The 22,734-nt window shown below is 45.7% G+C and overlaps 1 long non-coding RNA gene across 1 annotated transcript in view; it reads right to left on the reverse strand.

Annotated features, from left to right (window-relative positions):
* Window positions 1-2,552: 2,552 nt before the first annotated feature.
* LOC142829066 (uncharacterized) overlaps window positions 2,553-22,734 on the reverse strand; it is a 29,165-nt gene continuing 8,983 nt past the window's right edge. Inside the window, exon 3 of the long non-coding RNA XR_012903271.1 lies at window positions 2,553-2,756. This is a non-coding gene — a long non-coding RNA (uncharacterized LOC142829066). The remainder of the gene's footprint in view (window positions 2,757-22,734) is intronic.

Genomic DNA, 22,734 nt, shown 5'->3' on the forward strand with positions numbered 1-22,734 from the left:
CATGGCAGTTTATTTGCAGGGTTTTTTCCTGCTTTTCACTGTGTTTTTGGTCATGGAGCCTGAGCTGCCCCTGGACAGGCTATAGACCCACGCTGCCATAGTGCAGCTTCTGCTGCATCTGCATGACTCTGTCATGAATCTCCTGCCCCATATGGACCCGGACCCCTCCGGGATGCAGGCGCTCTGTCCTTGCCCCCAAACTTTTCTGGGGACAGGCAGATTTGGAGGCACGAGACGAGTTCAGACTGGTGGGACCAGCTCATCATGCAGCTGTGGGACGATGAACACTGGCTCCGCACCTTCTGGATGCAGAAGGCCACATTCGTGGAGCTGTGTGCCTGGCTCGCCCCTGCTCTGGAACACCAGGACACCCACCTGCGGCCCGCCATCCCCCTGCAGAAGCGGGTCACAATTGCCCTGTGGAAGCTGACCACCCCCGCCAGCTACCACTCCGTGGGACACCAGTTTGGCGTGGGGAGGTCTACCATCGGGGCCATCTTCATGGAGGTAAGTCACTTTCGGGGGACAGGCCCTGCTGATTGGGGGGCTTGAGAAAGGGGGACTGCCAGGCAAGGGCAAGAGGGAGTAGGGGATGGAGTGGCACTTGGAGGCCGCTCCTCGGCCACACTTGCACTGATGCGGGGGAGGGGGGCGTCCTGACAAGGGAAAGCATGGGTTGGGGGGAGGGAGGGTTCTCCTCCCAAGCGCTTAAGTAACCTAACTCCCTGGTTTCTGTCTGTCTGTTTGTCTCGTGCTGCAGGTGTTGAGGGCCATCAATGCGAAGCTGCTGAAGAGGCTCGTCCGTCTCGGGGACCTGGACAACATCATTGCCAGGTTTGCCACCTTTGGCTTCGCGAACTGCGGAAGAGCCCTCGATGGGACACACATTGCAATCCATGCACCGCCCCATCGAGCAGCCCAGTTTATAAACAGGAAGGGCTACTATTCCATGGTGCTGCAGGCCTTCGTCGCCCACCAGGGACACTTTATGGACATTTGTGTCGGGAGGTCAGGGAGGGCACATGATGCCTGCATATTCCGTAACTCCTAACTGTACCTCAGGCTGCAGGCAGGAACATTTTCCCCCCAGCGGCACCTTGTGCTTGGGGACGTACAGATGCCAGTGTGCATAGTGGCCAACATGGCCTACCCTCCTGATGCTATAGCTCATGAAGCCCTACACCAGCCACCTGGATGCAAGGTAGGAGCTTTTCAACACACATCTTAGCCAGGCTCGCATCCAGGTGGAATGCGCCTTCAGCCGGCTGAAAGGGAGGTTCCATTGCCTCCTCACACACCTTGAGATGGGCGAACACCACATCCCGGAGGTGGTGACCACATATTGCGCCCTCCATAACGTGGTGGAGAGGAAAGGGAAGGCCTTCCTGCTGCGGTGGGGGACAGGTTCTGATGGCGAGAAGAAGTAATTTCAGCAGCCCTGGATGGCTGCCATCGGCCAGGCTCACCAAGCTGGTGTCCAAATCCATGAGGGCCTGAGGGAGAGATTCTCAGAATGAGCCTATTGACTTTCCCCAGGGCCTCTCCCATGGGGAGTTTGGCCTGGCCCACCCCTGGCTTTCCCTCCATAACCCTCACTCTCTTCCCATTAAGAAGACATCGACCCAATTTTTTTTGTAAACAGAATTTTTTTTTTATTAGAAACACTAGCAGTACAGAACAGGAGCAAACTGTGTGTAAAACACCTTTCTCTTCTTACTGTTCAACTCTTTATAAACAAAGTAAATCTGTCAATCAAAAATAAAGATTTTGTTACATAGCTAAAATGTCCTTTAACTGGGGTGGTAGCAGACTGAAAACCTGGAGGGGGGCTGAAGTAGGTTGCTGCTTCCTTGATCTCAGGGTCCTGCCACTTTCCTGTGTCCTGGCATCGCCACTGCCTCAGGATCGGGTGGAGCGAGAGCTGGTCCTGGCCTGGGCAGGAGTGGGGGGCGGAGGGGCGGAGCTGTTGGTCCTGTGAGGGCTCGGGAGTAGGAGGAGCTGGAGGGGCTGGAGGAGCAGGACGGGCTGGGGGGGAAGCAGGGGCTGGAGGGGCTGGGGGGCAAAGGGGGGACTGGAGGAACAGGGGGAGCCAGGGGCCTGGTATGCAGGAGGAGCGGTGCCCGTGACAGGGGCAGGCAAGCTGAGGACCTCCCGCATTGTGGCATAGATGAAAGTGTGCTTCTGGACCAGCTCATCCAGCAGCCTGGTGTGCCACCCGGCCTCTGCCTCCATCCTCTGCTGGAGGGTCCTGTTGAGGTCCTATAGGGCCACAACGTGCTCCCTCAGCAGGTCCGTGTAGACCCGCCAGTGCCTGCAGGTGCCACGGGTCTGGGATGGTGGTGGGGCGGGTGTGGGGCACCCCTGTTGGGTAGAGGGTCTGGCTGTGTAGGAAAAGAGGAGGAGACAATCCGTGTCTGTGTGCACCCCTGCTGTCCCTGAGGGCATGCCGTGGCTGTCAGGGGCTCTCCTTTGCACAGGAGACTCAGGGGTGTTACAGTGTGAGTTGGGCAGTGACCTGAAAGCCTCATAGGAGCCCCACAGTGGCAATGGGACTTGATGCCCCCCCACACTGCCAACTCACCCTTGTGTGGTGACCCCTCAAAGCACTCACCTGATGTTCCCTCCCCACTGTCCATGGATGCCTGGGAGGCCTCTGGGGTCTGGAGGACCGGCTCCTGGGAGAGGGTCCCTGCTGCTTCTTCTTCCTCCTCCACTTCCTGGAGCAGCTTTACCACCTCTCCCGCCTCTTCTTCCTCCTGCAGGGGTCAGTCCATGATGTGGTGGGGTAACCCGGACTCCACCACACGCAGTGGAGTCTGGGCTTCCCCACTGCCCAGGATCTGCTCCAACTCCTGGTAGTAAGGGCAGCTCTCTGGGGCTGCCCCGGAGCGGGAGCTCTCGTCCTGGGCCTTGGCATATCCCTGCCGCAGCTCTTTGACCTTGGCCCTCGCTTGTGCCCTGGTGCGGGGTGATGCCCTTTGGTCAGTCCCTGGGCCAGGAACTCATAGATGTCCGCATTCCTGTGGAGTGTCTGCAGGGCCTGCAGGCATCTTCCTGGGACCAGAGCTCCAGCAGGTTTTTTATTTCTGGCCCTGACAGGCTGGTGCCCGCCTTTTGGTGCCCCTGGGTGGGTCCTCCTCTCTGTCCCGAGAAGGGCCAGGGAGGCCTTGAGGCTGGGACATGGCTAGCATGGCTGGTACGGGTGCTCTGGCTAGCTGCTGGACAGCAAGGCCTGTCTGGGTGCCTGTGCCTTTACAAGGCTGCAGCCAGGAACCACAGAGGTGCTCTACATGTAAAGGCTAGACTGTCCACCAGAGCGTCTTCTTGGAGGCCTTTTTTTTCGACAAAACTGGCTCCCTACATCCACACACACCTTTTTTCGATAGATCTCTGTCGAAAAAGGCGTTCTTCCTCGTAAAACGAGGTTTACCACTGTCGACAAAACCACCACGTTCTGTCAATTTCAAGTCGACAGAACACGGCGATAGTCTAGACGCAGGTATAGTTTTTTTGAAAAAAGGCCAGTTTTTTTTTTAAAAACCATGTAGTCTAGACACACCCATAGAGTGGCAGCCTGCCAGGGGCTAACCCCGGTGAACTGGATTCAGCCTGCAGGCTGGTATTTGCCTGCCACTGTACAAACACAGAATGTAATGGTGCAGTAGATAATAAACAGGCTGACAAAGACTCTTTCCACTTACATGGCTATCTATACCCCTGAAGTGGTGAAAAGCTTTCTTCTGAGAGTAGGTCTCACAGCGGCAAGGTTAATGCACATTTATGTAGATTTGATGTCCAATGAGCCTAATCTTGAGGTACTTAAGCATTCCCTGAGTGCACAAGGACCAATTAAAAAACTTTCTTCAAGGCCCAGCTAAAGATCTGGGCCAGGAAGGCCCAAAGAGACGGGAAGAGGCTCCTGTTGATGTGGCCTCATACCAGGGCTGGGGCTGCTTGAAGAGTAGGGAAAATTTGAGGTAGCTCAGAAGGGGCTGAGAGAGAGAATTCAAACTAGGGTACTGTACTAGGCTCTACTGGACTGACTAAGAAGCTGTGCCAGAGAGAGGGCTGCAGATAAGGAATCTTCCAGGGGGCACTGCAATAGGCCCCTTGGTGGACTTGTATCCCCCAGAAGGGGATTGTTCTTATATCACAGATTGTGGGTGACTTGGCAGCAGGGCTGAGTCACCAAAGAACAACCACAAACTCAGAGAGAGTGGGCAGGCACATATACTTTTCCAGGGGGTGCTGATAGGAGATGAGCACACCCCATAAGTGTGTTTATAAATAGAAATAATTCTACAGTGAAGCATCTATTTTCCAATCATCTGAAGAATTAAGTTGCACCCATGAAAGCTCATGGTACCATCTGGCTGTATCTAGACTGGCCAGTTTTTCCGGAAAATCAGCCGCTTTTCCGGAAAAACTTGCCAGCTGTCTACACTGGCCGCTTGAATTTCCGCAAAAGCACTGACTTCCTAGTGTAAGAAATCAGTGCTTCTTGCGGAAATTCTATGCTGCTCCCGTTCGGGCAAAAGTCCTTTTACGCAAAGCTTTTGCACAAAAGGGCCAGTGTAGACAGCTCAGATTTGTTTTCCGCAAAAAAGCCCCGATCGCGAAAATGGCGATCGGGGCTTTTTTGCGGAAAAGCGCGTCTAGATTGGCACAGACGCTTTTCTGCAAAAAGTGCTTTTGCAGAAAAGCGTCCGTGCCAATCTAGATGCTCTTTTCCGCAAATGCTTTTAACAGAAAACTTTTCCATTAAAAGCATTTGCGGAAAATTATGACAATCTAGACGTAGCCTCTATGTATTTTCTTAGTCTTGTAGGTGCTGCTAGACTATTTGTTGTTTATTAAGTTTTTCCAGTTATAGAGTAACTCAGCTACCCCTCTGAATCTATTTTCTAGTCACTTTAACACATGGAAATTGTCTTCAGACCCTCCACAAGACATCCCAACTCCTCCTGTTCTTCAAGAACCTGCATTGCTTTAGCTCTGCCTATCTTACTGCCCCTACTTCCTGGCTCATGAACTTGTCTGATAATTTAGTTTGCCTGTGTGCGCCGACAAAGTCCTCCACTCAAGCTTCCCTGGCTATAACCTTCCCCCTTTAAAACCTCATTCCTTGTGAAGTCATGAACAATGCAGTTATCTTAAACATATGGCCATAACGCTGTTTTATACCACACTACAGTGAGGGAGCGAACTATACATACGGAATGTGCAAACACCTACATAGTTACTGATAGCCGATATTGTGGGTGAAAATATCTGATTTGTACTATCCAAATGTTAGCAGCAAGAGCTACATTTTGGTGTTATCTGGCTCTTTGGTGGATAGTTCAGTATGTCTTTATCCTTAAGTAAGTCACGTTACACAAATCAATTGCTAATTCAATTAGTCATGAAAAACATACAAAGAGACATCCGAAGGAATTGATTTAGAGTAAGTTATGTATGGGTGACTGAGCAAAGAAAGTTAGTCTGGGTCAAAAGACTTTGATTTTTAATCCTTGATGTCACAGATTTCCATTCTTTTGAACTAAAATCTGACTTACAATTTATTTTTTGGAGGGTACAGTTATAGCTACATTGACATTGGCATGTGTGGTCATGCATACAAAGTCCCCTTTCTTATGCCTGACTAATAAGAGCTTTTATGGATGAACAAATCAATATAGGCTTAAGATCTATGACGGTCTGCCTGGCTGACATTATTTCAGACAGTACACATTGTATCACATTTATTTCTAACTTAGTTTATAGGAAGCTAAATTGTTTCATTGCATTCTTTAGATCTTGATTTCTTTTGTTCTTGTGCATTTCATAGGCTGGTGCCTTTATCCCTATGGCAGAGAAATTTCCCAGTGATGTCAGGGGAGGTTTTGATACATCAGAAAGGCAGGATTTGACCCTCCATCATTTGTATGAAATGCATATTAGCAAAATGCTTGACGGCAACTGAATTTTTTCCTGTGAACATAGACCTGAGAAAGTGTGAGTTGGTCGCGGAGGGGCCGTGCTCCATGTTGGAGCCACTGTCTAATCTTGAATGTGCGCTTACAAGTGAATAAGGATGGGAGTTGGAAATGTAAACCCTTCATTCTGCAATGTGTCCCATATAAGTGGACCTCTAGGTCTGTATGGGTTTACCTCAGGGACCATTGTGGACACAGGAATCTACCCACACAGAGCCAATTGCAAGATGTGGGCCTAAACTGGTAACATGCTTATTCCATAAAGAAGGGAGCAAAACCAGGACAGTTGGTGCTGTAACTGCTATCTGAGGTCGTAGAGCCCAAAAGCTCATGCTGCACAGCAGAGGGCAGAATTTAAACCAGCAGACTTGGGCTTGTCAGTTTAGTGCCAGCCTACACACAGTCCTTGTGTGAATGTGTGGGGAAACAAGGGGGCTACGTCTACACTGGCCCCTCTTCCGGAAGGGGCATGTAAATTTCAAGAGTCGTCGTAGGGAAATCCGCGGGGGATTTAAATATCCCCCGCGGCATTTAAATAAAAATGTCCGCCGCTTTTTTCCGGCTTTTAAAAAAGCCGGAAAAGAGCGTCTAGACTGGTCCCGATCCTCCGGAAAAAGTGCCCTTTTCCGGAGGCTCTTATTCTTACTTCAAAGTAAGAATAAGAGCCTCCGGAAAAGGGCACTTTTTCCGGAGGATCGGGACCAGTCTAGACGCTCTTTTCCGGCTTTTTTAAAAGCCGGAAAAAAGCGGCGGACATTTTTATTTAAATGCCGCGGGGGATATTTAAATCCCCCGCGGATTTCCCTACGACGACTCTTGAAATTTACATGCCCCTTCCGGAAAAGGGGCCAGTGTAGACGTAGCCGGGGTGCAGGGATGCTTTACATCCCACATAAGGACAACTGCAGTGCTGACATTCCTCTGAGTACAAAGACTGCTTCCTTCTAGAATAGTGATAGAAATGTAGCCGTGTTAGTCTGGGGTAGCTGAAGCAAAATGCAGGACAATGTAGCACTTTAAAGACTAACAAGATGGTTTATTAGATGATGAGCTTTCATGGGCCAGACCCACTTCCTTCTAGAGTCTGTCTTCCCAAGAGAGGGGCAACGGCACTGGGACTGTGGCTTTGCCCCTCTCTTCTCTTCTACCAGTCCTCAATTCCATGCTGTGCCACAGACGTCCTGGACAACTGTGGGTAAGTCCGTTGGTGTCTCTCAGTTCCTTAGTTGTAAACTGAGCTAATAGCACTGTTCTACCTCAGAGGGGTGTTGCGAAGAGAAATAGATTAAAGACTGTGAGGTGTTCAGATGCTGCAGGGATGGGGGCCAGAAAAGTACCTGAGAAAGCGAGCCTCAAATGCAGCCGCACCTGGGCACAGTCTGTTCTTCAGCAGAATCCCAACCGGGACCCTCCTTTGGATGTTATAAGGAAGGGTGCTGTGTTGCACTAAAAGGCATGTTGTGTCTTGGGGAAAGGACGTTAATTCCAGATAGAGAGAAATCCTTGACAGACACTGACTGTCAAATCAAGATGACTGGTAGGATACTGGTGCTGAGAGACCTCCTGGCTTTGAGAATAGGGGTGTCTTTCTACCAAATCTAATATGCATTGAATGTAGTGAGTGGGGAGCAAGGGAGGTGATTGCAGCATTAACATCTCACTGACCAAGCTTATACAGAAAAAAGTGATAATGGAATCCAGGTAATGATAAATTTTTACCACTCACCCAGCCAGCATCACTTGTATGCCACAGAGCATCCTTTAAGTACCTTGTCAGAATGCAAAGATGACCTCACATGCAGAGCATTAGCAACTAACAAAGCTCACCACAATTTATTATGGTGTGTTTCTTATGGCTGCTTACATAGCACCCATCATAGCAGAGCCTGTGATCCCTTTAGAGGGTTTTAGGTCAGAGGCAAAACCGTTTCCCTCTTAACAGATAGCTCATGACCACCTTTAGTACTGTTATGTTAAGGGGACGAGAAGAAAATCAGCTTGATCCAAAGCCCATTGATATCAACAGAAGGACTCCCTTTTACTTTGATGTACTTTGAATGAGGACTTAAATCCTTTCCAGTAGACTTGACTGAAATTAATTATCAAATCCTGTAAGTGCCTTTGAAAATCTCAGCCTGAGTAATGGGAGTAATGGATGATGGATCTGCAAAAAGTTGAAACGTTGAAGTACATTTTACAACTCTCTGAATTTGGCCAGACTCAGGATTAGCTATTTCCACTTATAACCAGCTCCAGAAGAGAAGTGTGTCTCTTACCAAGAATGCTCTGCCTCCTCACTCCCTCAGGTGTTACCTTTGGGACAGAACATAAGCGATTGAGATGAGTGCAGGAGGCCTGGTGCTTCAAAGAAGCAGACCCATGAGTACAGGAGCCGTTTAAAGCTGTGACTAGCTCTGAGGGTTGACTGGCAGTCAGTGCAGAGAGTGGAACACAGGCATAATAATCATTCTTGGCTCAGAAAGCGAAGAGCGGATATCTATAAAAGCTGCAGCTTTTGAGTGGCCTGACTAAATGAAACATTTTAATAGAAGAAACTCTGGAGATGGGTACACACCTTTGTGAATGTCCACAGTCAGGGGCAGCTGGCACTGACAGAAATGTGTGCCATGCAAATAGGTGAGACTAATGATTGCTAGGATCCCTAGCTAGCAGAGACTCACATTCACAAGTCAGCTGTTCTGGCCTTCATCCAGTCTATTACTTCCTGCAAGGGATGGTGACAAAGGCATTGTTTGTCTTGTCCGATGAGCATGAATTTATGTCACGATCGCAAGTGGAAGTCTCAGCTAGAACCTGATCCAAAGCCAATGGGAATCTTTCCATTGATTTGAATGAACTTTGGATCAGGCCCTTTCTACATTGCATCTGCCTGCTTATGTCACAGAGTTGATGAGTCTTCTATTCAATTTTAGAGACAACAACAGATTGATTTATACAGCCCTGTTTTACTTGGGCCTGGGCTACCTGAGAGATTGCCTCTCTGAGTATTGTTGAGATAGTTAGGGTGTGTTTATAAAGCAAGGCTTAACTCGAAACAAGCTATGCAAATTGAGCTATGGCAATTGTGAAGCTTATTTTGAAATTGGGAGCATGTACACATTACTTATTTCGAAATAGAACACTCTTCCTCCGACTTCCCTTACTCCTCCTACAATGAGGGTTGCAGGAGTTGGAGTAAGAAACCCTCCAGCTTGGCAGTATTTCAACATTATTTTGATATAACTGCCTGCTGTGTAGACGTGGACTAAGTTATTTCAAAATAACTCTAGTTAGTATGAAATAATGTTGCTGTGTAGATGTACCCATAGTGCGGGGAGAAGGTTGCAAGCAGTCTGTGGTTCTATGTGAGGCTGGTGGCAGGGTCCTGACTGTGGAGGGCTCTTGACTCAGGTATTCATTTCCTCTGCTTGGCAATCAGAGTTTGAGTCTACTGTCATTCAGAACCTCTTTCAGGATTGTCTGTTTTGCTCTGGGACTGATGAGAGTAGCCACAATAATGAGGACGTGACTTTTATTGGGGTTTCGCTGATAAATCTGCATGTGATGTGCGGGAATTAAAGAATTGAAGGATGGGTGAATATTAAAATCAGAAAAGTAAATAAGTGTAATATGGGAGTAGGCAATCAACTATTTGCTCTTGGAGCTCAATGTAACACTTCTTCCCTTTTGTAGCACTGGTGACTAAAAATGGAGTGCATTTCTCTTTCCCTGTAATTGTTCTCTTGACAACGTGTCTTTCCTCTTCCTGGACTCAGCTTATATGGGAGACTCTCCTTTTCAGCTCCCCTGGGTGGGGGATAATACACCCACAATACACATTGAGCTTTCATTAGACTCCATCCTGTTTGGTTAAAAGCTATTTCCACTCAGACAATCCAGAATTCATTTCCACCCTTAAGTGGTTACGCCACTGGATACTCGCTGAGAGTGTAATTTTTAACCACTGTTTACTGAATTTACAAAAGCAATTATTGGAGGGTTTGTGTGCAATAATTTATCCATAGGCACCTGAGAGTAGCAGCAGTTGATTTAAGCAGTTACTAACCGCATTGTGACCCTTGCAGTGCTGAGCAAAGCAACACCTAAGTGTTTTTAAAAAATTGTCAGGAGTAGACCAGCTGATGGGTCCCAGGTCTCTCAAGTTCTAAGCTATCTACTGGACCGTCTGACTTCTTGGTAGTTGCTCAAATACACTGACGGACATATTTTTCTTTAATGTTCCCCCTACTTCCTTAGAGCAGTCATTTCTAAATTGGCATTCAAATGGGCCCGCTGAGTGTTGTTGTGGTCTACAAATTCCAACTTAGGAGACACTCCATGACTTATGGAAACACTTTTGCTGACGTGGTTTGCATTTCAAATTTTTGGTTCCAGGGTCATTGCTCATATTTTGCTCCTTGACTTTAGTGGCAATACACCAATTCACACTTGCTCGGGATTTGGCCATCTTATCCTTTTGCTGGCCAACTGACAAATCATTTAGTTGCAAATAACTTTTTCACTCATAGTTAAAGTTTTTAAAATATGACACCTCCTCCTCACTAAAAGAGGGTGTTCTGACTCACATGAAGTACATATTAGCATTAGGAATGTGTTTACAATGTCTACTTTTGGTCCTAAACTGATTACTGTTTCAAAGTAATTTTTCCCCTGACTCTCCACATTAAAGATGGCATTTCTTTTTTAAGTCAATAATAAGCAGCAAAATTCAGAGATGAGTTCAGTGATTCACTCCAAACCATAGCAAAATGATGCATACCAACCACACTTAATATAATGTATATCAATGAGGCGCCTCTATTTTCTCTTTTCCTGGGGCATTGTGATATAGTCTTTGATGTATATTTTAGCCTTCAAGCCTCTGAGGATACAATTCTCTTTCACACACTGAGATGCAATGATTTAGACTGAACTTTTAAATGGGGTGGTGTGGGCACAGACCAAGGGAAAAAATCCTCCTTTTAGGCTTTCTGACTAGGGGTGTGTCTAGACTACATGCCTCCTTCGACGGAGGCATGTAGATTAGCCAGATCGGAAGAGGGAAATGAAGCCGCGATTAAAATAATCGCGGCTTCATTTAAATTTAAATGGCTGCCCCGATCTGCCGATCAGCTGTTTGTCGGCAGATCGGGGGAGTCTGGACGCGATGCCCCGACAAAGAAGCCTTTCTTCATCGACACAGGTAAGCCCGAGGCTTACCTGTGTCGATGAAGAAAGGCTTCTTTGTCGGGGCATCGCGTCCAGACTCCCCCGATCTGCCGACAAACAGCTGATCGGCAGATCGGGGCAGCCATTTAAATTTAAATGAAGCCGCGATTATTTTAATCGCGGCTTCATTTCCCTCTTCCGATCTGGCTAATCTACATGCCTCCGTCGAAGGAGGCATGTAGTCTAGACACACCCTAGGTCACCGCCATTTGGCTGTAGAAAGGATTCTGAAAATACAACTACATGCTCAGTCCATGAGGAGTTAGCCATGGGGAGTTGGTGGGTCTCTGTCCTCTCATTCTACCTCCTGTAGCCCTGTCTGCCAGGAACATCTTCTACCGAAGAGGGAAGTGAGGGTGCTCTCATGCCAATAATTTGTCTTCCTCCGTGGAGCCCCAAAAATGGATGCTGTGTGAGGATGATAGCACTGCCGTATTCAACTTTGAACCTGTTGATCCTCCACAGACCTCTCTGTTGAGTGGAAATCTCCCAGGAGGGAGCCCTGTTGATGATGGTCAAGACAGCTTCATTCACAAAGACTCCCTCAGGCCTGTTTTAATCCCAGGCCGTGTCACAAGATGACAACGTGTAGGTGGAGATGACTGCCCACCTTGAGGTGATAATAAGACTCCAAGCTTAATCTCCTGCTTCTTCATCTCAAGCATGCATGGTGGGGGAGGAGATTACAAATGCAGCAATGGAAATAATGAATGACCTTGGGAGCATTTGAAATTCATTCCTCCTTACTGGTTGCTAATGGGGCAAGGGTGACTGGAACAAAAAAGATGGTGAATTGGTGTAGGGCAGCAACAGTCTCGGAGAAACAAGAGCAAACACTTGAAGACCACCATCTCTTCGAAACCCTCATCTTTGCCTCAGTTCTCATTTTGTAAATGGCCACCCATAAGTGGCAAACTGTGCAACTGCCTCTTCTCCTTCCTATCCCTTTGAGAACAGCCTTGCATCAGCTTCTCATTGCTAGGGGAAACTCTGCTGTGTGATGATAATCAGGGGAACTAAATTAAAGTGGTGTGCATGGGAGATTTATATAACTGGTACCTGAGTCACAGTCAATATCTATTCCCACGATTCAAGGACTTATTTCAAATTTTCCAGTCAAAACTTCTTGGTTTTCTAAGGGTCATTTCTATGCAGATTGACACAAATGTATTCATTGCTTTGAAACAACATTTTGAAACCAGAATTTTCACTTAGTTTCAAAACCAAATAAAATTGCTGTTTCATGTTCGGTTTTTGGAAACAACGCATTTTGGATTTCCATTTTCTGCTTTCGGCACTTCCCAGTCCCACCCTTCCCTACTGGAGCCATCCTTTCACACTTCTCTTTTTCCAACTGGGAAAAAATTGGAAAGCAGGGAGAATCTTGTGTGAGGTAATACAGGAATCTGTGGCAGAGCCATGCATTGAATACAGTAGAGGTTTTTTGCTCTGTATGTGGCAGTAGTGCAATTGCTGCTGGAAGACAGTGTCCAAATCTGGTGTCCACAAGTGAAAAATTGGATAGGGGTCAGAGAAAGAGTCACACGGGCAACAAAAATGCAGAGGGGTTTGGAATGGGTGCCATATGAAGAGAGATTAAAAAAATTGGGACTTTTCAGCTTAGAAAAGGGGAGACTAAGGGAGGCTATGATAGACGTCTATGAAGTCATGACAGGTATGGAAAAAGTGAATAGGGAAAAGTTATTTACTTGTTCCCATAAGAACTAGGGATCACCAAATGAAAATAATAGGTAGCAGGTTTAAAACAAACAAAAGGAAATATTTTCACAGAGCACACAATTAACCTGTGGAACTCCTTGCTAGATGATGTTGTGAAGATCAAGACTTTAATGGGTTCAATAAAGAACTAGATAAATTCATGGAGGATACAGCAATCAATTCTTATTAGCCAGAATGGATAGGAATGGTATCCGTAGCCTCTGTTTGTCAGAGGCTGGAAATGGGTGACAGGAGATGGATCACTTGATGGTTCCCTGTTCTGTTCACTCCCTCTGGGACATCAGGCATTGGCCACTGTCAGAAGACAAGATACTCGGCTAGATGGACCTTTAGTCTGACTCAGTATGGCCATTCTTATGTTCTTAAGGATTAGAAGACTTGCTTTATAGTGCCGGCTGCAAGGAGCTCAATCGGTTGTGCTTAACAAAGTGAAGGGGGAGGGTGACTTGATTACTGTCTGTACGTATCTACATGGGGAAACTGTTATTTAATAGTGGGGTCTGTATAATCAGACCCATGGTCTGAAAGTTGAAGCTAGACACATTCAGGCTGAGGCACAATTTTTAATAATGTGGGTAACTAACTATTGGAACAATTGACCAAGGGTTGTGGTGTGTTCTTCATGACTGAAAATTTCTAAATCAAGTTTGGATGTATTTTTAGAAGATAAGTAGTAGGCATTTTGGGGAACTTCTACAACCTGTTTTATAGGAGGTCAGGATAGATGATCAAAATGGGTCCTTCTGGCCTTGAAATCTATGGATCTCCAATTTGGTGTTTTTTAAAAGAAACCAATATAGGCACCGGACCTGTGGGGTGCTGAGTTCCTGGCCTACTATCAGGGGGCCTCTGCAGCTGGCCTCATGTGCCAGGGTCCTGATTTGAGCCCCATATATGAGGGGTCCCTGCTGCTGAACCCATGTCCAGGCTCCCAGCCTTGTGTGCCAGGGCTTTGCTCCCAGCCTTAGCTGGGGGTGGAGGTGGACAGGGACAAGGGAGCTCAGCACCCCCACTTTTAAAAACATTCCCATGCCTATGAAAGCTCATGATACCAGCTACATGTTTTGTTAGTCTATAAAGTGCTACCAGACCATTTGTTGTTGTTGTTTTTCTGTACCAGACTAACTCGGCTACCCCCTGAAGCTTTTAGTTCAACAATCAGTCAATCTAATGAAGCTGTAGGTTTATATATGCTTTAATTATTTCTGAAAAAATAGGGCTGTGTATACAACCATGGGGAGGTGTAGCATATACAGGGCCAGATGCTCACTGATGTAATTCAATGAAACTCCATTGCCTCTAGTAGAGCTACATTAGTCTATATTTGCTGAAAATTTGGTCCGTAGACTAAAATAAAATCCCCCAAAGGAACCTGAGCTTGCTCTATTAAAAGAAAAGGAATGATATTAAATGTCACTGTTATTGATGCTGCCTCCTCATAGTTAACTTATCTGTCTTTCTAGCTTCTTTTTTTCCCCTCTCCTGCTGTTTATTGGAACTATTTGTATGCAAGAGAAAAATAAACCTGCCAAAGTCACTACAGTCCCTTCAGGATTTTTCATTTTGTCGAAAGCTGTCAAACTCCAGGTGCGAAGAGCACGTTGGCAATGATGTAATTGCTATATTCAGTGCTGCTGACGCTTTAAAGTCTTAAAAATACGTTTCTGCACATGAAGGAGGCTAATACAAACCAGAAGCCTGGGTAACAGAAAATACCAGGGCAGTGCTGCTGAGCAAAATGGTCTCTTTTCTTCTTTAATATGCCCCCCCCCCCCCGCCCAAACATATAGCTGACTATGTGTTAGATTTTCCTGATCTGTGTGAATAAACTTCCTCTAGATGCGGTATAATTCTTGCTTAATGCATGTTGCAACAGCAATGGAAAGCACATATGGGTGTCCTTGTCATGCAGTGTAAGCCCTGGGTCTGTAAGAGGGTAGCAGATGCTTCACAGCTGTTATAGACTTGCAGCTATGCTGAGTCACTCTGGGCTCTGGTTTATTAAGATGCATGATGAGTCAAGTGGATCCAATTGGCTTTAACCAAGGCAATGAGTGTCTTGTGGGGTAGAGTGGTAAAGCAGATGTTACGGGAGATCTTTGGAGCAAGCATGCTTGGAGAGGAAACTTAAAGGGAAGTTTATGTTGTAGTGGTTTTATGTGTTATCAGTAGAGCTGAATCCCTGGTCAAGCAGGAATGTGGACACTAATTCAGGATCCATATGTTCTGTTGAGGACTGTGTAGGGGCCCTGAGGGTATGTCTAGACTGGAAGCTTCTTTTGAAAGAAGCTTTTCGAAAGAGAGCATCCATACCTCAAAACCGAATCGAAAAAGTGATCTTCTTTTTCAAAAGAGAGCATCCCGACTGTATGGATGGCCAATTATCACCTCTAATATCATTAGCTCACAGACATTTACCTTCCCTCCCCCCATCCCCGTTCTGTTCTGAAATTTGATTTGTCCTTTTCATATGTGTTCATTTTTTTAAATTGTATCCTTTGGTATATATGGTTGTGACAATTTTCTTCCACTATTTGATCTGAGGAAGTGGGTCTGGCCCATGAAAGCTCATCACCTAATAAACCATCTTGTTAGTCTTTAAAGTGCTACATAGTCCTGTATTTTCTCTCGAAAGCAAGCCCTGATTGCTATTCACAGAATGGCCACCAGGGCACCTGTGCTTTTCTCGATTGCCTCTTTTTTCAAAAAATGTCCCTGTTCTGTGTCCACACACACTTGTTTTCGAAAGAGCTCTTTCAAAAAAGGCTTTCTTCCTCATAATATGAGGTTTAACAATGTCAAACCCTCCCCCCCGCGTTCTTTCAATTTAATTTCGAAAGAACGCAATTGCAGTGTGGACGCAGGTGCAGTTTTTTTTTTTTTAAAAGGGCAGGTTTTTTTTCAAAAAAACAATGTAGTCTAGACATACTCTGAGTGGCCTTGTAGTCTCTTTAATAGAAGATGAGCATAGAGGCTTGTATAATTCATTGCTCTCATATGGGCATATTTTTAAGTCTTTGTTAATCTAGCTGTGATCGACATGTTATGTTCTATTCTTGGATCCGTGTGTGCAGGGGATAAGGGGATATTCCTACATCAGATAGTCTTTTGTACATTAAATACATCACAGGACTAAACTGGTACTCTATTCATGAACCCAACCCTCGCAACTCCAATCTTGTCCTCACAGTATTAGCAATGCACTGTGGGGAAACAGCACTATGTTAGCATGTACTGAAACCTTTAGCGCATATCAGCAGGGTCTACACAGCCCAGCGGGTGCACTTTCCATTTCACACCCTTCTGGTGTTCATTGCTGCAACCATGCACACAAGCCCTGTGAGCATGAAAAGCGACAATATTTTTTTTCCTCCTGAATTATTCTTATTGCTATTGTAAAGGCTTAAGAACTAAAGGAAACAACCTCACATAGAGGATACTAATGAGACAGAGGGTTTTCTTTTGGTTCCAGTTTTAATGGAACTGGAGAGAATTTGTTTGGATATTCCTGCCCCCTTCCATTAGACAACTGTGCGTCTCCAAAATGAGTCCTGGCTTCACTTTGATATTGAATTGTTTTTTATGTTAGTGCTGTATTCTAGAAGTAAATACAAACACCTAGTTCTCCATGTGGAGTTTAACTCTTAGTATTTTGTGGCTGTCATTAGTTTGCCCATGGAATCCAATACTGTACACATAACTTTGTTGTTAGCATTATTAGAGTATCTTCTCCTTGAACGACTACAAAGTTTCAGTAGCTCTTATTAGACTATTTCCCTCTCCAGAGGGTTGACAAAAAGAGAGGTAATTTATATTATGTCCAGAAAGGACTCAGGGATACTGATATTACACAGTACACCATTAATTGCAGGATTCTATTTTTGCCATATAATATTGATTTCTTCAGATAACCAGATATCATTAGTTTGATTAATGCCAGCATAGCTTGGACTAACAGGCTGGAAAGTTCAAACTGGGGCATTTGTCAGTGGAAGAGAAAAGTACAGCTTGTACTTAGAGTTCTTTTCATATATTCCTGAAAATTGATGGCCATACCACTGTGGAGTATCACTTGACTTATTGATATCAAACATAAGAGATCTGAGAACAGGGACATAAAGTTATAAGTGGAAAAGCACCACCTGGACTTTCTGATGCTAACCCTGCTCAGCCAAGCTAACAACTTCTGGATTTTTGTTCCCAGAAATCCAGGTTACTTTACAAATGTCACAATCTTTGTTTAGAATGCCTCAGAGCCAATGGGTGACATGTGGGCTGTTGAGTGGGAGGAAAGTTCTGATATTAAAAACATAAGAATGGCCATACTTATGGGTCAGACCAACGGCCCATCTAGTCCAATGCCAGGTTCTTCACATGTAATGAACAGAACAGGGTAGTTTATAAAGTGACCCTTCTTATTTTCCAGTCCTAAGTGTCTAGCAGTCTGATGATAAGGATACCCAGAGCATGGGGTTGCAACCCAGCACATCTTGCTTGAAAATAAGCGGTAGAACAGCTCTTGCGCAAGAGGGGGTTTTTGCATAAGAAGGAGCAGTGTAGACTGCACCTTGTTGAGCAAAAGCCCCTTGTGCAAAATGGCGGCTCATTAAGTATGCAAATGAGGCACAGCAATATTCATTGCCACACCTCATTTGCATATGTTCTTGCACAAGACCGGCCAGTGTAGATATAGCCTAGCAGTATTAGCATGATTAGATACTTGTGCACCCAAAGCCTGAAATAGAGAGGGGACAAAACAGTATGGTGTTAGGGTATGTCTGGACTACAGGGTTTTTTTTTTTTTTTTTAAGTAGCCTTTTTTCTAGGGTGTATCTAGACTGGAGCTGCATTCTTTCGAAAATAAATCGAAATAACGCGGCAATTTTTTCGATTGTGGTAAACCTCATTTTACGAGGAATAATGCCTTTTTTCGGAAGTACTCTTTTGAAAAAAGACGCCATTGAATGGAAACTGCTTTTTTGAAAAATCTGCTTGTAGTCTAGACGCTCTTTCGAAAGAGGCTTGTGGTCTAGACATAGCCTAAGAGTCCTTTGTAGTGCATAGCCCAAGAACTTGAGAAGAGAGAGAAATTCTTTTTCCAGTAGCCTCGGAGACTTTGAGTAAACATTAATGTGTGCCTATCGTTTACAGGCCAAAAAGAGCAGTGACAAGGGTCTTCATATCTCTTGCAAGAATTGTCTCTGTTCCTAAATGTGTAAAACTTTTAAAGTTTCAGGGTATGTTTACACTACAGAGGAAGATAGAAGCTGCTGCTGTTGATCTTCCAGGGTTCGAATTAGCAGTCTAGTGAAAACAGCCAATTCAAAGTGAGAGGGTTGATGCTAGTAACCCTCATTTCAGGAGGAGAAGTCCTTCGACTTCCTGCTGTATAGCTAGAGCCAAAAGTCGAGTTAAGCTTCTTGGACTTCAACTACACAATTAACATAGCTGAAGTTGCGTATCTTAATTAGATTTTGTCCAGTAGTGTAGACATACCCCTCAGGCTGTATCTACACTGGCGCAATCTTGCGCAAAAGCGGCCACTCTTGTACAAAAACTTGCTGCCTGTCTACACTGGTCACGAGTTCTTGTGCAAGTAAACTGACATTCTAATGTATGAAATCAGGGCTTCTTGTGCCAGAATTCTGACACTCCTACTCAGGAATAAGCCCTTTGTGCAACTGCTCTTGTGCAAGAGGCCAATGTAGACAAGCAACATGAATTTCTTGAGCAAGAAAGCCCTCTGGTTAAAATGGCCATCAGAGCTTTCTTGTACAGGAGAGCATCTACACTGGCATGGACGCTCTTGTGCAAAAGCACATCTCTTCCTCAAAAGCACATGCCAGTGTAGATGCTCTCTTCTGGAAGAGTTTTTGCACAAGAACTCTTCCACAAAAGAGTTCTTGTGCAAGAAGCTGCCAGTGTAATCGTAGCCTCACTATCTGATATGTAGTGCCTTACTCAGGGTATGTCTACACTAGAAAGTTAGTTCGAACTAACGGACGTTAGTTCGAACTAACTTTCCTATGCGCTACACTAGCGCTCCGCTAGTTCGAATTTGAATCGAACTAGCGGAGCGCTTAGTTCGAACTAGGTAAACCTCATTTTACGAGGACTAACGCCTAGTTCGAACTAGCTAGTTCGAACTAAGGGCTGTGTAGCCCTTTAGTTCGAACTAGTGGGAGGCTAGCCCTCCCCAGGTTTCCCTGGTGGCCACTCTGGCCAACACCAGGGAAACTCTATGCCCCCCTCCCAGCCCCGGACCCCTTAAAGGGGCACGGGCTGGCTACGGTGCCCGTGCCAGGTGCAAGCCTGCCAGCACCCAGCTAGCAGACCCTGCACCTGGCACGGCACAGAGCCACCCACCCGATGCCCCCCAGCCCACCCCCTCTTGCCGGGACCAGGCTGGCGGCTCCCGGGAGCTTGCCCTGGACCGCAAGAGGCGGGCACCTTCCTGGGCTAGTGCGGACATCGTGGACCTCGTCCACGATCTCCGCACTAGGCACAGGAAAGTGGCCGTCTAGGGCAGGAGAGCTGCCAGCCTGGCCACCCAGGACCAGGTGTGCATGAAAATCAAGGGGGTCCACTGAGACCCCCGACACTGAGCCCTGAGCTTACAATGGCCGTCCTGGGTCAGACCAAAGGTCCATCTAGCCCAGTAGCCTGTCTGCCCACAGCGGCCAACCCTAGGGACCCTGGAGGGGATGGACCGAAGACAATGACCAAGCCATTTGTCTCGTGCCATCCCTCTCCAGCCTTCCACAAACTTTGGGCAGGGACACCACTCCTACCCTCTGGCTAATAGGACTCCATGGACCCAACCTCCATGACTTGCCTTTAAACTCTGTTCTAGTTGTAGCCTTCACAGCCTCCTGCAGCAAGGAGTTCCACAGGTTAACTATTTGCTTTGTCAAGAACAACTTTCTCTTACTAGTTTCAAGCCTGCTACCCATTCCTTTCCTTTGGTGTCCTCTAGTCCTTCTTTATGGGATCTCAGGAAGAACTTTTCTGAATGCACCCTCTCCACCCAACCCCTGCTTTTACAGACCTCTATCCTGTCCCCCCTCCGTCTCCTCTTTTCTAAGCTGAACAGTCCCAGTCTCTGTAGCCTCTCTTCATCTGGGACCTGTTCCCAACCCCTGATCATGTTAGTTGCCCTCCCCTCTCCCAGCCTTTCTCTTCCCCTCTCCCACCTCCTTTTCCCAGTCTCCCCCAGTTTTTTTCAATAAAGACAGAGTCAATGTTGGAAGAAACGTTATCTTTATTTTGTACATCAAGAAGAAGGGGGGCTAGGGAAGGGCAAGTGGAAGGAGGTGAGGGAGGAATGGGGTACGAGCCCCCGATGGGGAGGACTGGGCTGGCTCTGCGGGCTTCTGGGGGTGGAAGCTCTCCTGCAGCCCCCCAATTACTCCCTCTCCCCAGATGGCAGCCTGCGGCAAGTGCAGCCGGGCTGATGGCCGAGTGGTGTGATGTGCCCAGTGTGGGCACTCAGGGCACTCCAAGCCAGAACTTCTTTGCAAGCGGGGCACCCCTTAGAACTGTGTGTCCGGGGTGGGGGTCGGGACCCTTTAAGCGCAGCCCTCGGCTAGCCTGAGACAGTATCTCCATGCTCTAAGTCCTCCTTTTATGCCCTGCCGGCACTGCTTCCGGCCATCCTTAAGCCCTGTTCAGAGTCCACTCAATGTGGACTTACTAGTTCGAACTAGCAAAACGCTAGTTCGAACTAGTTTTTAGTTCTAGATGCGTTAGTTCGAACTAGCTTAGTTCGAATTAACTAATTCGAACTAAGTTAGTTCGAACTAGCGCTGTAGTGTAGACGTACCCGCAGATAGTAACAAAACCAATAGGATTACTCTAAGGAAAATTACTACAAAGATCGCAGAATCAGGCTGTTAATGATTACCATGCTGCAGATGTACAAACTTCATTTGGGTGGGGTCAGCAGGGCATATGTGGTCTCCTTCAGTCAAAGCAGCCCAAACCAGCTGTGCTGATCAAATATTGAAGTAACATCAGTTTTTGGCTGTGGTCACTACCTATTGCACAATGTCATTGACGGAATGAGACGACATGGTAACCAGCTTCATGGAAAGCAAGCAAAATGATGCCATTCCTTCCTTTGCAAAGCTTGCAAACTGATTGCCATATGGGACACATTTGGCCTGTGATGTCCTTAAGTGGACTCCCTTGTCAATTCTTGAATAAGAAATATGGACTAATTCTGTCCTGACAAATACCCAGTACTGTGTCATTAATTTTTTATGATATATCCTGGGATAAACCAGAACAGACTTTTTCTCATTGTCAAGCAGAGCCAGGCTAATAATTTGTAATCAATAACTTATTCAAACTAGGGCTCTTTTCACAAGCTATCCATGAGCAGATGACAACATTCTTGAATGCTATTTCTTTGCTCTCCTTGTAAATATTCAGAATTTGAGCTACATTGCTTAGTTGTGACTGGCCAGATAAAACACATGGTATTATTTCTGTTCCCTGATCAGATGGCTATGAAAGCTCTGCTGACAAATACTTGAACATGTGAATTTAAAATTCGCTCTCTATGAAGAGTTTTAGTCACTTTCTACAAACACAATTGCCAGTAAAACTTCATTAACTGGATGAAAGGGCATGACCATGACGTATCCAAACTCATCTCTAAATCAAAAAATTAACTTTTGTTTTATGTTCTTCCCTGCCTTCCTACTTTGCATCTGACCAAGCCTCCTAGTCCTGCATTTAGCATCCGTGACCTTGAGAATTTTTCCTCAATCACAACTGTCTGCAACCAACACCTTTATTTGCTATCTTAAAGCTGATATGACTTCCCTGCCATCTCTCATAAAGTGACACATACCATTATTCCTTCTACTAGGCAACCACTCAGCCTCCATGTTTTTGGCATATCGAGAGGGAGATGACATGATAAAAAGTACATAAATAATATTTGCAAGCCTGATGGAAGATATATCAGAGGATTTCACTTCTCTAAAGAAAGAGCATGGAACTTTAGAATTCTGTATTTGAGAGACAAATGAAAGATGGAAATATTCACCACCTCCAGAGCAGAGTGTGACTTTCCCTAACTCTTTGCTAACCAAACCAGAAGTTGAGGTTAGAGGTATTTAACACACACCTTTAGCACTTTGAAGTTGTCCAGCAGTTAGGTTGAATGTAATGAAAACAGCTTAATAAGAAAATGTTTATCTATTCAGCACAAACTGATAGCTGAATCAATACATTACTAGAATTGGAAGAAAAAAAACAACCTGTGGCTGAATTGTTGCTGAATTGCATATTTGGAGAATCCTCTCCAGTTTTAAAATTCATATGAGTTATTAGAAGGGCTCTGAATGGGAGAAAACATAGGTACTGTACACATAATAAAAAAAAGTAAAAAGAGAGAAAATAAAAGGGAAAATAGAGCTCTATTATATTTTCTTTATATTTGGTTCAGTTTCTTATACCCGGCCAACCTCACTGTTTCTGATTGCAAAGACTAAGATTTTTCACAAGTGACATGGGACGTTCTGGGTGTTCGGTCTTAAAGGGCATGACTTTCAGAAGGTGCTGAATAGTCACTCTGTGAGAATTGGCCCACGTTAGGGTCTCTCTTAATGATCACCCAACCTCACTTGTTACTTCCAGTCCTATTATTCTATGATTCTATGATTCTGACAATGTTAGCCTTAGAGAATTATTAATGCGATCAATGAAAGAGACTATAGGCCTCATGAGCCAGTGAAAAAAGTCCTATAAAGAATATATGATGAGTTGGTTTAGATAG

The sequence above is a fragment of the Pelodiscus sinensis genome, chromosome 4, assembly GCF_049634645.1.
Source record: "Pelodiscus sinensis isolate JC-2024 chromosome 4, ASM4963464v1, whole genome shotgun sequence".
Taxonomy (NCBI): domain Eukaryota; kingdom Metazoa; phylum Chordata; order Testudines; family Trionychidae; genus Pelodiscus; species Pelodiscus sinensis.